This window comes from Gossypium raimondii, chromosome 7, assembly GCF_025698545.1.
Source record: "Gossypium raimondii isolate GPD5lz chromosome 7, ASM2569854v1, whole genome shotgun sequence".
Lineage (NCBI taxonomy): Eukaryota > Viridiplantae > Streptophyta > Magnoliopsida > Malvales > Malvaceae > Gossypium > Gossypium raimondii.
The window spans coordinates 6,760,837-6,781,326 of NC_068571.1; the positions used below are offsets into that span (position 1 = coordinate 6,760,837).

At 35.4% G+C, this 20,490-nt stretch overlaps 1 pseudogene; it reads left to right on the forward strand.

The window, feature by feature from the left end:
* Window positions 1–12,387: 12,387 nt before the first annotated feature.
* Window positions 12,388–18,066, forward strand: LOC105764650 (phenylalanine N-monooxygenase CYP79D16-like; annotated as a pseudogene).
* Window positions 18,067–20,490: the final 2,424 nt, after the last annotated feature.

Sequence of the window (20,490 nt, forward strand, 5' to 3'; positions counted from 1 at the left end):
ATGGGTGTATTGTGATGAATTTGAGTGGGGATTACTCAGAATTTCGAGATTGGGGGTTTAAGTGCACTATTTTCGGTTGGGGTAATTGATCATTTTGGGAATTGTCCTTTACTGCCGAATATATCATTCTCTTTTCCCCCTCTTCTTTTGCGATTTTGGTCTTTCGATCTTTTCCTTCCCTTATTGCCGAACCTTTTTTTATTTCTCTCATCTCTCCATTTTGTCTGTCGGCTTTTAGTTAATGATTTTCTTAATCAGTTGTTTTGATCTCTCCTCCTCTCCAGTGTCTTAATTCTGTTATCGATTTCTATCTTCTTTTTTGATCAGTTTTGATGAGTTACTAGATTTCTTCTTGTTTTTTTTCTATTCCTTTGATATGTTCAAGCTTCTTTTTAAACATATGTTTTTTTCTTTTATGTTCTCTGTTGGCTGATTTTCTTCCCCTTATGCTTGGTAGTGCCTCTGGTTCGTAGAATTCCACGATGAGTGCAAACCGTTCGCCCATCTCACATTTAAAGGTAAAGTTGAAGGCTAGTAAATTTCTCAAGTGGTTGGCAAAATGATACTTTCCTTTTTTTAGGGAAAGGGTTGCGTGTAATTCCTCTAGACTAATGTCTGCCAAACCATGGTTTTAGACCATCGTAGTTGATAGGCTGTATTTGTAATGCAGTTAATCATCAAAGAGGAGTGTGATCAACTCTAACCTGTGATCTAAGGGAAATAAACCAATTAGCGATCAGTCAAGGTAAGTATGGATTGTCGTTTTGGCTTGGACAGTTATTAACCTTATTGGTTGTAAATCTGATACGATATTTTGGTTGATTATAGGATTCGGAGAGCATGGATCTTAGCTAGTTTCGCGAACAGGTGTGTAACTGTATGCTATGTTTGATAATCGATTGAAAAGCTGAAAAGTATGTGTCGTTTACACTGCTATGAATGTAGATCAGCAAAATGCCGAAAAGCCAAAAATATGACGTATGATGCCACACGAGCGTACAATCATACGTGTGGTGAACCGAGCCCACGAACATGGGCATTAGTCTGTAGAGATCATCATGAGCGCTCTCGTGGTCTTGGGCCAAAATGGGCCTTGTAGGCCTAGTGATATTGATGGCCCACACGGGTAAAATGTGTGTGATATGGTGAGTATTGTTTGGGTTATGACATTCGCATAGCTGTGGCTTTTTCTGGGCTAATTGGGCCATATGAGCGTTTGGGCCCATTTAGATCGAATAATGGGCCTTAGGCCCATTTACACCGTTGTGACTGTTTAGGTTACTTAAGTCACTTGAGGCGACGGTGGACCTTCTATTGGGTCATCAAGAACCCCAATTTGTGAAATTACTGAAATACTCTCAGTTTGCAAAATTACTGAAATACCCCCCTTTGTAAAATTATCAAAACACCCCTAATTTGTGAAATTACTGAAATACCCCTAGTTTGTGAAATTATTGAAATACCCTTGTAGGATAGGATTACCAAAATACCCTTATAGGGTAAAATGACTGTTTTACCCTTGTGGGTAGATGACTAGCTTGGTCTTCGAATTTGACTGACTTGACTGTGGTCGTATTACTGGTATGTTTTTAATATGTCTATAAATGACTGTTACTGTGTATGGCCATTTTGCATACACATGTGATGATTGAGCAAGAGATACACGAAATATTGCATGGGGTTGGAATTTTGTTATGGAGGAAGTACTACATATACTGTTACTAGTGGATTTGCCAAATATACTGTACTGGCAGCTCTACTACATTATTACTATTACTAGCAGCTGTGCTACAATATTAGTGTATGGGTTGGGTGGGTCGAATTTGTCCCCACATGGTGTGTTGGGTTGGTACGGGTGGTGTGCTGGCTGGATTGGGGTAGGTTTGCATACTTGCACCATACTGCATACTATTTCTGTATTGGGCAAAGGCCCACCTTGTTTCTGTATTGGGCTAAACCCATATTCTTCTGTTCTGTTACTGATTTGGGCTAGGCCCAACTATTACTGATATTGAGAATAGGCTAGGCCCAATTGATTCCGTTATGGGCTATGACCCAAATGATATTATAGTGGGTTTTGGTCAACGATGCTCAATTAGATCAGACGCTATTCTAAAAGGGTCCGCAATCGATCGCTTCGCTTTTTCTGTTTTTGTATATCGACTGTTACTTTAATAAGGGGATTACACACAGAGTTTTTATAAACTCACCCCGTTTATTCACGGTGCATGTAATCCCTAGTATTAGAAGGATCGGTGCTGCGAGGGACTCGGAGATGGCCACACAACTGCTATTGATTCTAATTTTCTTTTAAGTTACCTACTTATAAGTACTTATATTTTGATTTGGGATGTAATAAGGCCTCCATTAATTTCTGGATTTTGAATTGGGATCGTTGGTTTATTACGTTTTCTATCTATCTTAAAAGTAGGTTGTGGTTTTCCAAGTTAATAACTGTTTTCAAAACACTATGCTTTCACAACTTAATCTTGAAATATCATGTTTTCGTAAACTGGTTACTTTTAAGCTTAGCTTCCGCAACTGAAAAAAATTTTGGGAATAAACTAACGTAACTAGGATTTTACTCAAGTTTTTAACTAAGAATGTTTTCAATGAAAACATGGATTTCAAAAGACACTTCAATGTGGCACGCTAGATTCCGGCCTAAATTTTAGGCCAAGTTTAGGGTGTTACAGCTAATGATACCGTGATAGGCTAAGGCCACACTACATATTTAATGTTGTACTGAGATCTGCTAAGGGCCAAACTGTTACTGATACTGAAAAAGGGCCTAGGCCCAGGACTGTTTTAATTGTGCACTGTGATTTGCTATTTTTTGTTTTCTGTAGGAATACACACTGAGTTTTTGTAAACTCACCCATTTTGTCTAAATATGCATAGGTAATCCCTAGATCTAGACAGATCAGTACAGCGGAGGACTCGGCGGTGACCACTGTTTTGGGCTTTCATGGTTTTTAACCCATATTTACGATAATTGGTTTTATTTCTATTCTATTTTTACTGGCTAAGTTTTTGGGTTGTAATTGGACTTTAAAAATTTGGTTTTGGGTTTTAATTATCTTTACCTTATGGACTACAACTACTAGTAGTAGGAAACCTTAGTTTTTAAAAGAAACAAATATTTTTCCTTAACACACGATTGTTTGATCTGTTTTAAAAGCTTCTGCAAATGAATAATGTTTTGAAACCTATCAATGAAATGAGCAACACAATTTTGGAACTAATAAGATATTAAGATAAGGATTTCAATGGAAATGGTTTTAACGTGACGATACAGCTTTTAAACACCCTATCATGTGACATCGCTAGATCTGGCCATAACGCTGGGCCAAGTTTGGGGTGTTACATTTAGTGGTATCAGAGCCAAGTTGCAAAACTAGGTTGTGGATTATGAGTTTTAAATTTGGTCTTTGAAAAAAATAGGTTTTTAAATGATTTGAAATATTTCTACTGAGAATGTGGTGCACCAAGTCTCCGGCATCGATCCTGTAAGTATTATGAACTGTGATTTGTTTTAAACTGAAACTATTATGGATAGTATATTCTGAAACTATTATATGTAGTAAATTGTAATGAAAACACTTTAGTTAGTTTATACTAAAAATTGTAGAGAAACTGGAAACTGTAGTGATACTGCGATTTACAAAAACAAACTCTGAATAATCGATACTGTTTTACATAAAACATTTGTTAATAAAAACTAAAACTGTAACTAATTCATAAAACTTATATACTAGATAAATCTGATTAGATATGGACACACGAGGTATCTGCAGACGGAGTACTAAAGGCCAAGGTAAAAGCCGTAGAGGGGATCGAGCTAAGTCCTCGTCATCGGACAGCCTGTCAAATTTAGATACGAGTGAGATGCCAGCGTCACCCACTACTGAGACTGGGTCTCAAGATCACATGGCTGGGGACGATGCATTGTCCCAAGCTATGCTAAGGATTTTGGAGAGGGCCGCTGGGCTCAATACTGGATTTAGGGGCTGAGGGTCGGTTACAAAATGACTTCAGTCCAATGGACCTAAGCTCTTTAGGGGTGTTCATTGGGGTCACCCAAAATGTGGTCGAGTACTAGATTGAGGCCACGAAGAGGATCATGGATGATCTATATTGCACCCCCATGTAAAAATTAAAATGTACAGTTTCGCTGCTACGGGACGAGGCTTATCAGTGGTGGCTGACCGTTAAGGAGAGACTCAGCTTGAAAGTCTGACCTGGAGTTCTTTAAAACCGAATTCCAAGGGAAATATGTCAGAGCTAATTATATGGATACACGTAGGAGGGAGTTTCTAAATATTACACAATGGGATCGATCAGTAGCCAAGAATGAGGCTGAGCTTCTAAGACTGAGTCGCTATGCGTGAGGTATGGTGGCATCTAAGTATGAACGATGTGTCCACTTTGAGTATGGCCTCAAATATAATTTGAGAGTTTTAATAGGCCCGCAAAGGCAGTGAGATCTTTTTACCCTGGTCGAGAAGGCAAAAATCACCGATGAGGATATAGAGGTAGTCATGATTGGAGAACGCCAGAACTACTTATCTAATGTGATCTTTGCACTGGTGGTGGAGAAGTTGACTCGTAAGGGATGTGAGGCATCTTGGCTTATATAAGTGTTTCAGATTCTAGAGACTCTATAGTTAAGGATATTAAAATGGTAAAGGATGTTCTGGATGTCTTTTCTAAGGAGCTACCGGGTTAACCTCTGACTCGTGAAGTGGAGTTTAGGATAAAACTCCTTTTTGGTATAGCTCCGGTGTCTATCACCCCTTACCGAATGGCACCGAAAGAGCTTACAGAGCTTAAGGCTCAGATTTAAGAGTTATTAGGTCGTGGCTTCATCCGCCCTAGTATGTCTCTGTGGGGAGCACCGGTACTATTTGTAAAGAAGAAGAATGGATCCATACAGATGTGCATCGACTACTGGTAACTGAACAAGATGATCATTACGAACAAGTACCCCTACCGAGGATAAATGATCTGTTTGACTAGTTTTGAGGAGCTTCGGTTGTCTCCAAGATTGACCTCCGATCTAGATATCATCAATTAAGGGTTAAAGAGACTGATGTTTATAAAACAGTGTTTAAGACTCGTTATGGTCACTACCAGTTCCTAGTGATGCCATTCGGACTGACTAATGCACTGACAGCTTTCATGGATTTAATGAATCGAGTGTTCTAGCCTTTCATTACGAGTTCCTAGTGATGCCATTCTGGATTGGTTTGTGGTGGTATTCATCAATGATATGCTGGTTTACTAGAGGACTAAGAATGAGCATGATGAGCTCCTTCAAGTCGTTCTTCAGACTTTTAGGGAAAAATAGCCCTATGCTAATTTTAGTAAGTACGAGTTCTTACTATGTAAGGAGACATTTCTTGGTCATATAGTTCCGGCTGAGGGAATTCAAGTTGATCGTCGAAAGATTGAGGCTGTGTTGGAGTGGAAGTAGCCTAGGAACGTGTCTAAGATTCGTAATTTTCTAGGACTAGCGAGATATTATCGATGATTTGGAGAAGGTTTTCCATTGATTGCAACACCCTTGACTAAGCTGCTACGTAAGGGTGTGCAATTTAACTAGGCTAATGTGCAACAACAGAGCTTTGAGAAGCTCAAGGCTGTACTGACTGAGGCCCCTGTTTTGATACATTCAGAGCCTAAAAAGAAGTTCACTATTTATAGTGATGCATCACATGTCAGTTTGGGATATGTGTTGATGTAGGATGGTAAGGTGATAGCCTATGCGTCTCGTTAGCTTAAGACCCATGAGGCGAATTATTTGACGCATGACTTGGAGTTGGTAGTTGTGGTGTTCACACTGAAAATCTGAAGGCATTATTTGTATGGTGAGAAGTGTATCATCTACACTGATCATAAGAGCCTCAAGTATCTCTTCACTCAGAAGGAACTTAATCTTAGGCAACGTAGATGGACTGAGCTACTTAAAGACTATGACTGCACCATTGAGTACCACCCTGGAAAGGCCAATGTGGTGGCTAATGCATTGAGTCATAAGGCTATGACTGATTTAAGGGTGATATTTGCTCACCTATGTTTATTTGATGATGGCAGTTTATTAGCCGAGCTTTAGGTTAAGCCGTCATGGATTGAGTATATTAAGGTTAAGCACTTGGAGGATAAGTCGTTGGGTCCTCGATTCCGATAGATTGAGGGTGGTAATACTATAGATTTTAGACTGAACAGTGATAGGGTACTCTGTTTCTGTGGGGGAATCTGTGTTCTGAATGATACTAATTTGAGACAGGCAATATTAAGAGAGGCATATAGTAGCCTTATGTTATGCATCCTGGCGAAAATAAAATGTACCGAGACTTCCAAAAGTTATATTGGTAGCCAGGGTTGAAAAGTGAGGTTACTGGTTTTGTGGACAGATGTCTGACTTGCCAACAGGTTAAGGTTGAGCATCAGTTACCTTTGGGTTTGCTACAACTGGTTAAGATTCCTCTTTGGAAATAGGAGCGCGTAACTATGGATTTTGTTAATGGGTTGCCTCTAACACCCACTAAGAAGGATTCAATCTGGGTTATTGTGGATCACTTGACCAAGTCCACCCACTTCACACCGGTTTGTATTGATTATTCTTTGCAGAAGCTAGTGAAGCTTTATATTTCTAAGATAGTGAGACTGCATGGAGTACCAGTTTCGATCACCTCTAATAGGGATCCTCGTTTCACGTCTCAGTTTTGGAGGAAGTTACATGAGGCTCTGGGTTCAAGGTTGGACTTCAGTACTGCATTCCATCCTCAGATTGATGGTCAATTTGAGAGGGTGGTTCAGATACTAGAGGATATGTTTAGGTGCTACCGCTCTGATCCTACTAATATTGTCCATATTGAATAGATCGAGGTTAGGCCAGATTTGACCTTTGAGGATGAGCCAATTTAGAATCTGGACCACGACGCTAATGTTCTGAGAAGGAAATCCATTCCACTGGTAAAGGTTATATGGTGTAATCATAGCACTGAGGAGGCCACATGGGAGCCTGAGGATGCGATGTGTCAGCAGTGTCCTTATATATTCTGATCAGGTAAGTTTCAAGGACGAAATTTTCTTTAAGGGGTAGAATTGTAACACCCCAAAATTTTAATTTTAGGTAGTGTGAATGTGTGACACAAAATATCTGTCTACTTTAGTGGTTATGTCTTTTGGGTGTGTCTGGGAGGTTCCAAGTTCAAGCAAGTATTTAGGCAAATTTTGATATTTTTATGAATAAGCCCTATCTTTGGTCAGTAGGCTTTTAAGTAAAAGTTGGAAAATAATTAATAGAATGGGCTTGTTGGTCTGGTGGATAAGTTGAGTGTTGGCGTGAAGGAAGTCCTCGTTCGAATCTTGGTGTGGGCATTATTTTTGCTCGTGCGTCCAGGAGAATTTGAGATGGACTAAAAATCTGAGTAGTGTATTTAGTGGGGAATTTGATGTAGAGAAATAAGGGATTTGAGTGTTTATCAAATATTCTGTTCATCTTTTTTTTCCTTTTTTTTACTTTCCCCAAAATCCCTCCACCCTCGTTTTATTTTCTCTTCATTACTGCCAAATTTCTGCTCTCTTTCACCTTTCATCTTCTTAATTTTTCTTTTCCCACTCTGCTCAGGTCACTCTACATTTGTCTGCGATCATTTGATAAGTTTTAGATAAGTGATTTGTCTCTGCTTGTCAACTTTCTTCTGAAGTGTTTTGTTTATGCCAATTAAGGGAGGATTCAAGGGCTCGTAATCACCAATCGGAGTCTTAGTTTGTGTGGGAATTACTGTTCATCGGTTAAAGGTAAAGTTTAGTCGCTTATGGGTTAAAACCTCGATACAAATTTGATTTGAGATCACGTTATGTGAGATTAAATTAGTGTTATTTGCTAAATTATAGGCTTTGGGGTGCTCGGGGACTGTTTTAGCATCAAACAAAACCAAGTGTGTAACCAAAATGCAAAAAAATGGGATCGGTGAAATGTCAAAATTCCTTACTGCACTAAAATAGTTTTGGACAGCAATAGTAGGCTAATTTTCAAAAATCACCATAAATTGTGGAAATCAAACTAGAGGATGAACAAATTATGGAATTAAAGCTTATTGAGTCTAGTTTCTTATAGAAGAAACGAGTAAGTAATGGAATTATAAATCATGAGATATAATAAATTTTTCAAGACAAATTATGGAATTAGAGCTTATTGAGTCTAGTTTCTTATAAAAGAAACGAGTAAGTAACGGAATTATAAATCATGAGATATAATAAATTTTGTAAGACAAGGTCAGAATGAATTCGGGTTCCCCTGTTTTGAATTTGGAAAATCATTCAAAATTGGAGAAAAATAATTGGGCGTTAAAATTTACATTTTTAAATTATTAATGAGTCTATTTTCAATAAAAACAAATGGAAACATCATCCAAATTTTCTACTAAGAGATAATTAGTTTTTAGCAAAGAAAGGTCGAAGCTATCAGATAGGAGAATAGGGGTAAGTTTGAAGATTTTACTGTAATTATTGGATGAACCAAAAATTTTGAAACTTTTATGGTAGAAAGGTACTTGAGTCTAGTTTCAAAGGCATCAATCAGATCTTAATTTGGAATTTTTAGCTCAAGATATAAATAATTTAGTAATAGTAACTCAAGTAGACAGCTTTGAAGGAACATATAAGTAAATAGTGAAAACATATATGAATATTTAGCTAGCACGGGTTACATTAAAAATGAACCACGTGGCCAAGGCCAATTTGGGCTGAGTGGGCCACATAAGCGTGTGGGCCCACATGGGCAGACCACATGGGTGTGTGAGCCTATTTTCATTGAATTGATTGCTAAGGTTGCACCGGTCACCCAAGTTGACTGTGAACCTACTGTAGGGTCGGTAAACATCACTTAGACCCCTAATTATACGAACTAACTTTTTGATTTATATATGTGTTGAGCGTGATGGTAGCATGCTTGTATACTGAACTAGTTATATGTTCTGATGTCCTGAGATAGCATGTCATGACTTGTATGTTGTATTGCATGGGGTTGGGTTGATTATATTTGGAAGAAGTGGACTGAAAGGCTCTTAAGCCTAACATACTGGTAGCTCAGCTACAAATTACTATTTTGTGCCGCTTTTGCTACTACCTGGAGTGTAGGGATAGGTGGGTTGATTTGATCCCCACATGGAGTGTAATATTGGACGAAGATGGTATGTAGAGGCTGGTTGGGTAGGACTTTGTTACTGAATACTGCATGACTGCTACTGATACTGTGATGGGCTAAAGCCCTACTGCATATTTGATATTGTACTGAGATGCGCTAAGGCCCAAACTGTTATTGATACTGAAAAGGGGCTTAGGCCCAGGACTGCTTTAACTGTACACTGTGATTTGCTACTGATTTTTTCTGTGGGATTACACACTGAGTTTTCGTAAACTCACACATTTTGTTTAAATTTGGATAGGTAGTTCCCAGATCTAGATGGATCGGTGCGGCAGAGGACTCAGCGGTGACCACAGTTTTGGACTTTCATGGTTTTTAACCCATATTTACGATAATTGGTTTTATTTCTATTCTATTTTTACTGGTTAAGTTTTTGGGTTGTAATTGGACTTTCGGACTTTCAGACTTTGGTTTTGGGTTTTAATTATCTTTACCTTATGGATTACAACTGCTAACAATAGGAAACATCGGTTTTCAAAAGAAACAAATGTTTTTCATAAACGCATGATTGTTTAATCTGTTTTAAAAGCTTCTGCAAACGAATAACGTTTTGAAACTATTGCTTAAATGAGCAACACAATTTTGGAACTAATAAGATATTAAGATAAAGAATTCAATGAGAATGGTTTTAACGCGATGACACGGTTTTCAAACACCCTATCATGTGACATCACTAGATCTGGCAGTAACGCCTGGGCCAGGTTCAGGGTGTTACAATTCCTATACATGCCATTATAACCATGACTCAAAATCATCAAAATCTGCTGATATAGTTGCTGGATAGTGTGGTAGATCTCTGACAAGCTTCCAAACTGAACGAGCTTCCGATTATCTAAAAAGAAACATAAGAGCAATAACACGAAGTAAGCATATAATGCTTAGTAAGTTCGTAATTTATAAACAAAGCTTACCATTTCAATATACAAAAGCTTACCATTTCAATATACATAAGCTTAAAAGCAATTTATGAGATAATCCAACATAGCTTGGCATAAGCCTAAGCAATAACAACCTTCAAGTTAGATAACCACATAACTCAACAACTCATTGCAAAATATAATAGCTTTTATGCACATAACTGTTTCATACTTTTATGAATATGGCTAAGCATATTTAAAGCATCATCATTTCATACATGTTTCATACTTTCATAGCATTACTTACCGAAATATCTGTCGATCCTTCCCTTTGGTACACCCGTTGAACCACTAGAATAATATCAGATACGCGAGAATCTCACACACTATGTGCTCACATATGGTCGAAACCATTACTTTCTCTTATCTCATATAGATACTCTCTTTCTCTCGAGCCTTAAGTGGGTTTACTCACACAAGCTGTTAGCCAAGATGTAGTTACACGGTGCTTCTCACACAAGCTATCAAGTAACCGCAATACATGCCGAAAACTCAACCACCGATAGGACGTATAAAACCAGTACCCAAAACACGATAACCTCTAATGACATGTCATTTGTATCCTATATATTCCTAAGGTTCAAACGAGATCCAAAAGTCACTGAAACTTGGTTGGATTTTTTCGTAGAGATGTAATACCATAATAATAGAAAAGCATGTAAATCTAGCATAATACAACTTTAATTGAATGTAAGAACTTACCTCGACCGTAACTAAAGAAAACCTATCGACTAGTCCAACACTTTTTCTTTGCCCTAATCTAATTCCGTACATTGCTTTTCTTGATCTAAATAATCAATTTTAATTCAATCAAATTTAATTCTATTCAATTAAATCCAAAAATCATATTTTGGAAAAATTATGCTTTTAGCCATATAATTTTAAATTCTTACAATTTAGTCCTTCAGATTATAAAAGGTACCAACCCACTATAGCCAAATCTTATTTAGGCCCCTCACAAGCCCTACATTTCATTTATTTCACAATTTCACCATGAATAATTTTATAATTTTTAATTTAATCCCTAATTGACAAATTAATCAAAATTTCCTTTACAAAAGTTGTTCAACTATCATCAAACATTCATTTTCATCCATCAAACATCAAAATCAACTAATATACATTCTTGGTAAAACCCTATACTTCTAATAGTTTTACAAACTAGTCCCAGGACTAGCTAAATTAAGCTATAACGAACCCACAAACATAAAAATCATTAAAAACATACCAAAAATGCACTTACATTCATAGAAGGACTATGACCAAACCTTGGAAGGTCATTCATGGCTTTCTTAGGTGCTAATTTCGATTGAAGAAAGAAAGAAAGAAAGAAAGAAAGATGATATCTTTCTAGAGGTGCTCATGGGCCGGGAGGCCCATCTGAAATATAGGAGGGTTCGGGTAAAAATATAGGCCTAAAATATGGGTTTGGGAAAAAATTAGGCCCGTTTAGAAAATGGGCCGGGCATCGGGCACCACTTTTTTGGCCCGGGCCCGGCCCGAATATATAATAGATATATATATTTTTTTTTAATTTTAAAATATTTTTAAAATACTTTTTTATTTTTAAAATAAATTTTTGGTGTTTATTAAAAAATGGGTCAGGCTGAGCAGGGCTCGGGCTTAGGATTTTATTCTTGCACTGGGCCTGAACAAAATTTTAGGCCCATATTTTGGGCCGGGCCGGGCTCGGGCATAGGACGCGGGCCAAAATTTTTTTGGGCTCGGCCTGGCCCGGCCCATGAGCACCTCTATATCTTTCTTTTAGTTATTTTATTTTATGATATTTTATTAATTTACCACATTAACCTTAGGTAAAAACCTTTCAGATCATTAAAAAGATATCCATCTTTGCCCACTAATTATATTAATGGTCTAATTACCATTTAAGGCCACTCATATTCCAATTTCATAGCAATTTGACACTTTTTACTTATAGAACTCAAAATTGCATGTTATGCAATTTGGCCTTTTTTATTAATTTCGTAATGAAGTTTTTATATGATACCACTAACATTCTGTAGACATTAAAATATTAATAAAATAATTATTTTGACATCAAATTTGTGGTCCTGAAACCACTGTTTCGATTTCACTAAAAACAAGCTGTTACACAACAACCCCTCGGATATGTTCTACATGATGCCAATGGGCAACCTCTTGTTTTTTGATTGATGAAGGAATTTTATGGGCTACGAAAAGCTTCAAGAGCATGGTTTGATAAGTTGAAATCTTGTCTTCTTTCTATAGGTTATGGGGTCGAAATCTGATGCTTTCTTTTTTATACTTGTTACTGATATGGCTTGTATGTATGTGTTAGTATACGTTGATGATATCATCATTACAAGGAACTCAACTCAAGAGATTGATGTGTTTGTTGAACAACTTCACTCTAAATTTTCGCTCAAAGACATGGGGGATCTTCTTTATTTTTTGGGTGTTGAGGTCACTCTCCTAGCTGACAGAACTCTTCACCTATGTCAATGTAAGTACATACTTGACATGCTTGATCGTTGTCATATGGTTCTTGCTAAAACTGTCTCTACACCTATGGTTAGTTCTTCCCTTTTGTCTAAGACTATGGGTATTTCGATTGAAGATCTTAGCATATATCGTAGTCTTGCAGGTGTGTTACAGTATGTCGTGCTTACTTGGCCTGATATTGTATATGTTGTAAATCGTATCTTCATGTTCATGGATGCTACAAAAAATGTTCATTTTGTGGCACTCAAACGAATTTTATGCTATTTATGTGGTACAGTTGATTATGGCTTGTTTGTAAAACCGTCTGAGAGACTGACGTTAGTTGGATAATTGGGTATTAGATTTTGATGATTGACAATCAAATACAAGGTATTGTATCTATTTTGGTGATAATTATGTATCTTGGTGCTCTAAAAAGCAACAGGTTGTGTCTTGATCTACAACCAAGGCAGAGTATTGAGGATTGGCAGCTGCGACTGTAGATGTTACTTGGCTAATGTCTTTGTTATGTGAACTTCAATATCAAATCTATTGATACACTAACAATTTGGTGTGATAATTCAAGTGTTACGGTAGTTGCAGCTAATCCAATTTTACATTCGAAATTTAAACATGTCAAACTTGATTTGGTTTTTGTTCGTGCGAAAGTTGTCGTTGAGTCTCTTATCATCGGAGAAGTTCCTGCCTGTGACCAAGTAGCAGACGTTCTTACTAAACCGTCGTCTGTTTCGCATTTTTGTAAACTTCGATAACTTCTATGGGTTTCGAAAGTTGAGTAGATGGGTGAATATTAGAGTGCATGAATTAAGTACTTAAAGCAGTTACATTGTAGATTTCTGTTATTAACAAATTTACAGTTAAGCTGTTATACAACAGTTAAGAAATAAAGTGTATAAATAGATGTTCATTTGTAGATATGAAAACAAGAGTGAATTCCAGTTTATTAGTAGTTGCAAAATTGTTTATCACTTTCTTTACCTTTATTGAGTCTTTACCACAAATCCTTTCATCATTAAAGGATCGTGGTATAAGTTTAGCCTTGAGGCAATAAGGAAAGTGATGGGCTCTTACTTCCAGAATATGGTAAAGCTGGACGAATCCCTAAATCAAATTGCTACAATCATCAAGAATAATGTAAATTTTTTTGGCTTGCCGAAGGTAACATTCATGCCTCTTCTTTGTCTACAACTTATGTTGCTTTCTCTGTCATTGGCCCTAGAAATTGGCTTCCCAATAGTTAAAGAGATGCAATAAGCAAGAAGGTTCTTGCTCTACTTAGAAAGGTAGTTCAAATGGTAGAATTTGACCTAAGACTCATGGTTTATGAAGAAATTTTAAAACATGCTGAAAGAGTCCACAAAAGGTGTCTTCTGTCATTTCCTTCCCTCATCTACCAAGTTCTCTTAAAGTATATTCATGGGTTGGTTTGAGCCACTGAGCAAGGTGAGAGAACAGTTGTTGAATTGAAATTCTCTCACAAATTGCTTGAGAGAAATGATAATGAGCCTAGGGAGCAATTTGATGATGTGGAGGAGGAATATCTTGAAGAAGAACCTATTCAAGAAATTGATGAAATGCCCACCTTTACAAGAACCAAGATCATCCCTGTAGTTTTTGGGCAACAAATGGTTGATGAGCTCACTTCGTGCCTTAAATCACACAAGCACATCATTTCTGAGACACAAACTAAAGTTAAAAGTGAATGAAAAGACCCAATTTTAGAAAACATTCAATTCCAATGAAAAAAATAAAAGATGTCATTTAATAAATATGTGCATCTTTTAATAAGGGGAATTTTCTCTAGAATTAAGTTGTTATTTTGGTCTTAATTTATATAGAGTGATAGTTGAAGCTTTAGTAAATATTGGTTAGACATTAATTCAAATCATGTGATCTCATTCTATACCTTAATATTGTATAAAAATTTGTTACATATAAAATGACAAATATATGATAGATACAAGTGTCTAATAAATATCAAAATATCAAATTGTCAAGTTGTTGTTTATAAAATTTTATTGACTAGTTTCAAACTTGTTACGAAATTACAACTATCAATTTGTTTGCAAGTTTAGAAGGCATAGTCAGTTTCATATATGTTAAGAAGAGAAGACCAAGATTTTAATTTTCTGTTTTGTCAACTGAAAATTTATATATTGAAAAGAATAAATATTGAATATAAGTTATAAAATATATTTGTACAATTTAAAATTATTTATTAAATATATTTAGATTATTTGATAAAGAATAATATAATATTAATTTTAATTAATTTTTTCCGCCAATAACGTCTAAATCTAACTCATATATACAATTTCTTTTTAGGGAGAACTTATATATACATTAGTATATATTTGGTATATCTTGTTCAAGAGTTTATATATAACGTACTTTCAGTTAACCATAAAATATAATGGCATTTTATTAAAAAACATTAACACCTTATTAAAATATCTGTTACTCTATGTTCATCGCTCCTTTTACAACAATGCTAAGCTTCTCCACCTTGTTTTCATCACTGTTGCTTTGTGTTACCTCTTTAAGCTTCAATGGCAGCGCAATGCCCAAAAACCTAAGCAGCCCGATCTTCCGCCAGGCCCTAAACCTTGGCCTATTGTGGGAAATCTCCCTGAATTAATCATAAGCAAGAAGAAAACTTCGGTGTCTCATTAGATACAGTATCATGAAAGAAATGAACACCGAAATTGCTTGTATTCGTCTAGGAAACGTTCATATGATTTCCGTCACTTGTACTGAAATCAGTGTCCAATTCTTGAGAAAACAGGATGCTATTTTTGCTTCAAGACCCCTTACCATGGCCACTGATGTCCTCTCAGAAGGGCACTTAACTACTATTTTTTCACCCTTAGGAGATCGGTGGAGAAAAATGAAGAGAGTTATGGTTAGGGAGATGCTTTCACAGGAAAGACATCGATGGCTTCATGAGAAAAGAGTTGAAGAAGCTGATAACCTCGTGTGTTACGTACTTAGCCAATGGAAAAATGGTGATGAAGGCGGCCTTGTAGACTTAAGACTGGTTGCCCAACACTATTGTCGCAATGTGACGAGGAAGTTGATCTTTAAGCGAAGATACTTGGGAGAAGGGAAAGCAGATGGTGGACCCGGTTTTGAAGAAGAAGAATACGTCGACGCCATTTTCGCTTGTGTTATTCATCTTTATTCCTTTTGTATATCCGATTACTTGCCATTTTTGAGATACCTCGACCTGGAGGGGCATGAGAAAATCGTAGAGGACGCAACTAGTGTTCTAGAGAAATATAACAATCCCATTATTGATGACAGGATTCAACAATGGATAGATGGCAAAAAACATGAACCTCAAGGCTTGCTTGATGTTTTAGTTTCTTTGACTGATGATGATGATGCCCCACTACTGTCAGCGGACGAGACCAAAGCTCAAGTAAATGTACGTCTTTCCTGTTGCGAAATGACGATAGATGCATTGGGGAACTCAATTTGCACAATTGCGAGCTCAACAATATTTTGAGTTCTACAAAACTGCGAGCTCATCAAGACTGTGAACTCATCAAATATATGAACTTTATAAAATTGCAAGACTGTGAACTCATCAAATATATGAACTTTATAAAATTGCAAGCTCACCAAAAACTACGAGCTTTCCAAATTCGCGAGCTCTATAATAATGAGATCTCACTAAACTTGTGAGATCACTAATGGTACGAGTTCTTTCATGGTAACCCAAATCTGTGAGCTCCTTATTTTACAAGTAGCTAACTCTAACTTACAGTTAAACAATAATAATTATTTATAAAATATTTTTGGTTGTTGGTTAAACTGCAATTAATTAACCAATGTAGAAATAAAGTTAATTAATGAAGTTCCAAGATTTGTCAAGTTATAATATTTTATTATTATTTTCAGCTTATTTAAATATAGATCTTCATGTAAACAGATATAAGACAATAAAAATTAAAATTTAATAATCCATATACTTCTATGTTCTATTACTTTCTATCTCAATACATTCCTTCATCAAATAACCAACATTTCCTTTTCTCTAATTGTTTTGAACAAAATATAAGCCACCATCATGTTAAACTTTATTAAAATGGATTACTAAGACATGAAAATAACATAAATATGATATAATATAGACGTGTTATCATAGAAGATCACCCCTATATATTGATAATCTCTTTTTTTTCAACTTAATTTTCAGGAAATTATGATTGCAGCAGTGGGTAATCCATCGCAGAGATGTTGAATAATCCAAAAAAGCTAAAAAAAGGCTAAAGAAGAATTAGATAATGTGGTTGGAAAAGATAGGTTAGTACAAGAATACGATTTCCCACAACTTAACTATATTAAGGCATGCGCCAGAGAAGCCTTTAGACTCCATCCCATTGTACCATTTAGCCCTCCTCACGTGTCCGTGACTGATACGACAGTGGGCGACTACTTCATCCCTAAGTGTAGCCATGTGATAGTTAGGGTTTTTTAATTATTTTGACTTGAAAAACACTTCTTTTTTAGAAAAGTTTTGTTAAACAAGTTATTTTTTATTGAAATTTTTTATTTTCTAAAATCACTTTTGAAAAGTATTTTTGAAAAAAAAAATTAAAATTTTTAACTTTTTCTCCTAAAAAGCACTTTTGATACTTAATTACTTTTTCACCCTCCAAAGAACATAATATTTTCAGTTTTTTTATGCTTAATTACAAATGTGTTAAAATTATTAATTAAAAATACTTTTTAAAAATAATACAATTGTGTTAATATCTAATTACAAATATCTAATGGTTTTATTTAAATATTTAAAATATAGTTTATATATTCTACTTAAACTTATATTCCGATATTAAAATATTAAAACAAGTTATAATAAAATATTATATTCTTACTAAAATATAATAATATTAATTAATTTGAACATTATTTAAATGCATATTTGTTACTTGATAATAAAATGTCTAAAATGAACATTTTATTTCTCAAAAGCATTTTTTGACAACAATGCTAAACACTTCAATCTTAAACCAAACTTTTCAAAAGTGTTTTTTTACGTCATTTTTTTTACTTTTCAAAATCATTACTAAACTAACCTTTAGTCGGGTTGGGCTTGGTCGAAACCCTAAAGTTTGGGACGAGCCATGCGAGTTCAAGCTAGAACGTCACCTACAAGACTGAAATAAAGGCGAAGTGGTGCTTGCAGAGCTAGATTTGCGGTTGTTTACATTCAGCAGAGGAAGGAGAGGGTGCCCCTGAGTGCCGCTTGGAAGCTCGATGACTATCATGATGTTTGCGAGGCTATTGCAAGGGTTCAATTGGAGCATCCCAACTAACCTAGAAACTATTGATCTATGTCAAGGAAGGGGAGTTCCCTTTTTGGCTAAACCAATACTTGTTGTTGCAAAGTCACAATTGCCACCCCATGTTTCTCTTGTCAGACTGAAAGTGAAATATTAACTCCTTGGTGAAGATGGGGGTTGACAAGGGAGACCTGCTTGTGGCTTGGTTCTAATGAAATTGTTTTTATCCATAATATGCATTTCCTGTTGTAGTTTATTTCGGTGTTGGTGTGGGATGTACTCAGTTACACACCTTCTTCTATATTTCTTTTCATTAATAAAAATGGGTAAACCATATCGAAAGTCATTAAGATATGAATAAGTAGAAGTTTTGGTAATTGGTTCTAAAATATTATAAAATAATCATTGAACTAATTGAAAGATTCAAGTCAGTAGGTTGTTAAATTTGTTTTTGTATGACCTTCTCTATTAACGCTTGCATAAATTGAAATATTATTTCCCCTTCTCTTCTACAATTTAATTTTTTCATGAAATAGCTTTAACGTCATGAATCTACAAATCAAAATCCAAACAACTTTCTTTTTTGATTCCCAAAACTGATCGTAGATTGATATGGATCTAAAGTACGTTCTTCTGCTCATTGATAAGTACTAATCCATTGTACCAATCGTCATTTGGAGATTGCTAGTAGGACTTTTTTTTTTTAAATAACCAAGTGACTTAAATAAATACTTCCGAATAGTTACGTGACTTAAATAAAAACTTTCAAATAGTTGAGTGATCATTTAATAACTTTTTGAAATAGAGTGACTAAAATATAAAGTTACTAATAGTTTAGGTGTAGTTTGCCTAATAATATGCCCAATTTACATGTTTATTGGGCTTAATTTTGAAAAATTCACTGCAGCAAAATAGGTATTTGGCGGTGTTTTTTGGCCCTTATAAGCGCCGCTAAAACAATTTGCGGCATTTTGATAAGCGCCACAAAAAACGCCGCTAAATTTTGCGACGTTTATGTGGAAAACACCGTTATAAAACATGACCTTTAGCGGTGCTTCTCATAAAAAAAACCGCTAAGAACATGACATTTAGCGGCATTTTTAGTAAAAGCTCCACTAAAGGTCATGCTCTTTAGTGCCATTTGTGGGAAAATGCCACTAACTTCAGTAGATTTTACCAAACCATTGTAATTCATATAGAACTCAAATTTTGAACATAATTTCCTGTAACATCAAATCCAACCAAAAACTTCAAATCTAAATGATATTATCTTGAAAGAAATATGTATATGATCTAAATTTGTAAATGAAATAACAAAATATATTATATTCAAAAGTTATATTGTTAAGATATTCTCACAATAAGAAAACAAAATTCTAAGATGGTGGATTCTGCAAATGCTGAAACATCTTCATCATATTCTGAAGTTGTAGTTGGAGTTCATCATATTTTTTTGTTGCCTCTACACCCCTCACTGCTGCCTCCGCTTTAAGTTGAGAAATTTGTTCAACTGTGGTTGCTTGCATATGAGCCATCCGGTCTCTTAACCTCTGAACTTCAGCTTGAGCCTGATTCACTGAAGGCATGTATTGTTGTGAGCTGGATCCAAAACATTGGGTTAGTTAACAAAAGATCCTTGAAATCGAAGCCGACCATACCTTTTAGGACCCAAAACTTTAGTAATAATTCGGTTATCAATGTCGTCCTGATTAACAGAACTATCACTTGAAGCGATCGCTTCATACTCTGCCCTTTTATCTTTTAGTTTCTCCTAATAAATCAATCAATGAGTTAGCAACGAAATATATAATCAAACAAAGGCAACATAACTTGACATTATTTGCATTACAAACGATGAATTAAACCATTATAATTAAACATGATAAATATTTAAAATAATTTAAATTTTATTAAGTAAATATACCAAAATTTCTACAGCTTCAGTAGTCATAGTAGATCAATCTTTCTTTCTATGTGTAATGTCAAAAATCTAAAGGCGTCTAACTTTTTGACCTGATGACAGTTCCTACAGTATAATAGGAAAAATATTTTTTAGTAGAATGTAATTAATATTTGACACAATTAATAAATTCAAAATATCTCGTCATTAGCTACACAAGCAAAACTTTTTGACCCAGCTGTGTACGTGAATTTTTGTTTTTCCTACTTGTAGTTCCAACTCACTCACGATCCTACATTATGAAATTATTATTCCATATATAGTAAATACTATAAACCGAAATAATTATAAGAGTTTGAAGTACGTAATACCTCTCCTTTCTTTGAATTCCAAAATCTAACTTCATCTTCCCATTGGTACCTTAGCATTCCCGGCTGGACATTTAACAATTTCTCTTTGAGGCTTATATTTTTCTTAAAATATTCCTTCTTTAAAGTACTTTTATGGTCTCTCCATTTCTTTCCTAATGCCTTCTTCACATAATTATCCGAGACCATTAAAGCAAATCTCTCATGCAAATAACACCAGTTTAGAAAGTAAATATAAATGAAACTTAATCCAAAGTATTATAAATTACATTCATGTTATTACCTTAATATTATCGAAAGCTTGATTTTTGTT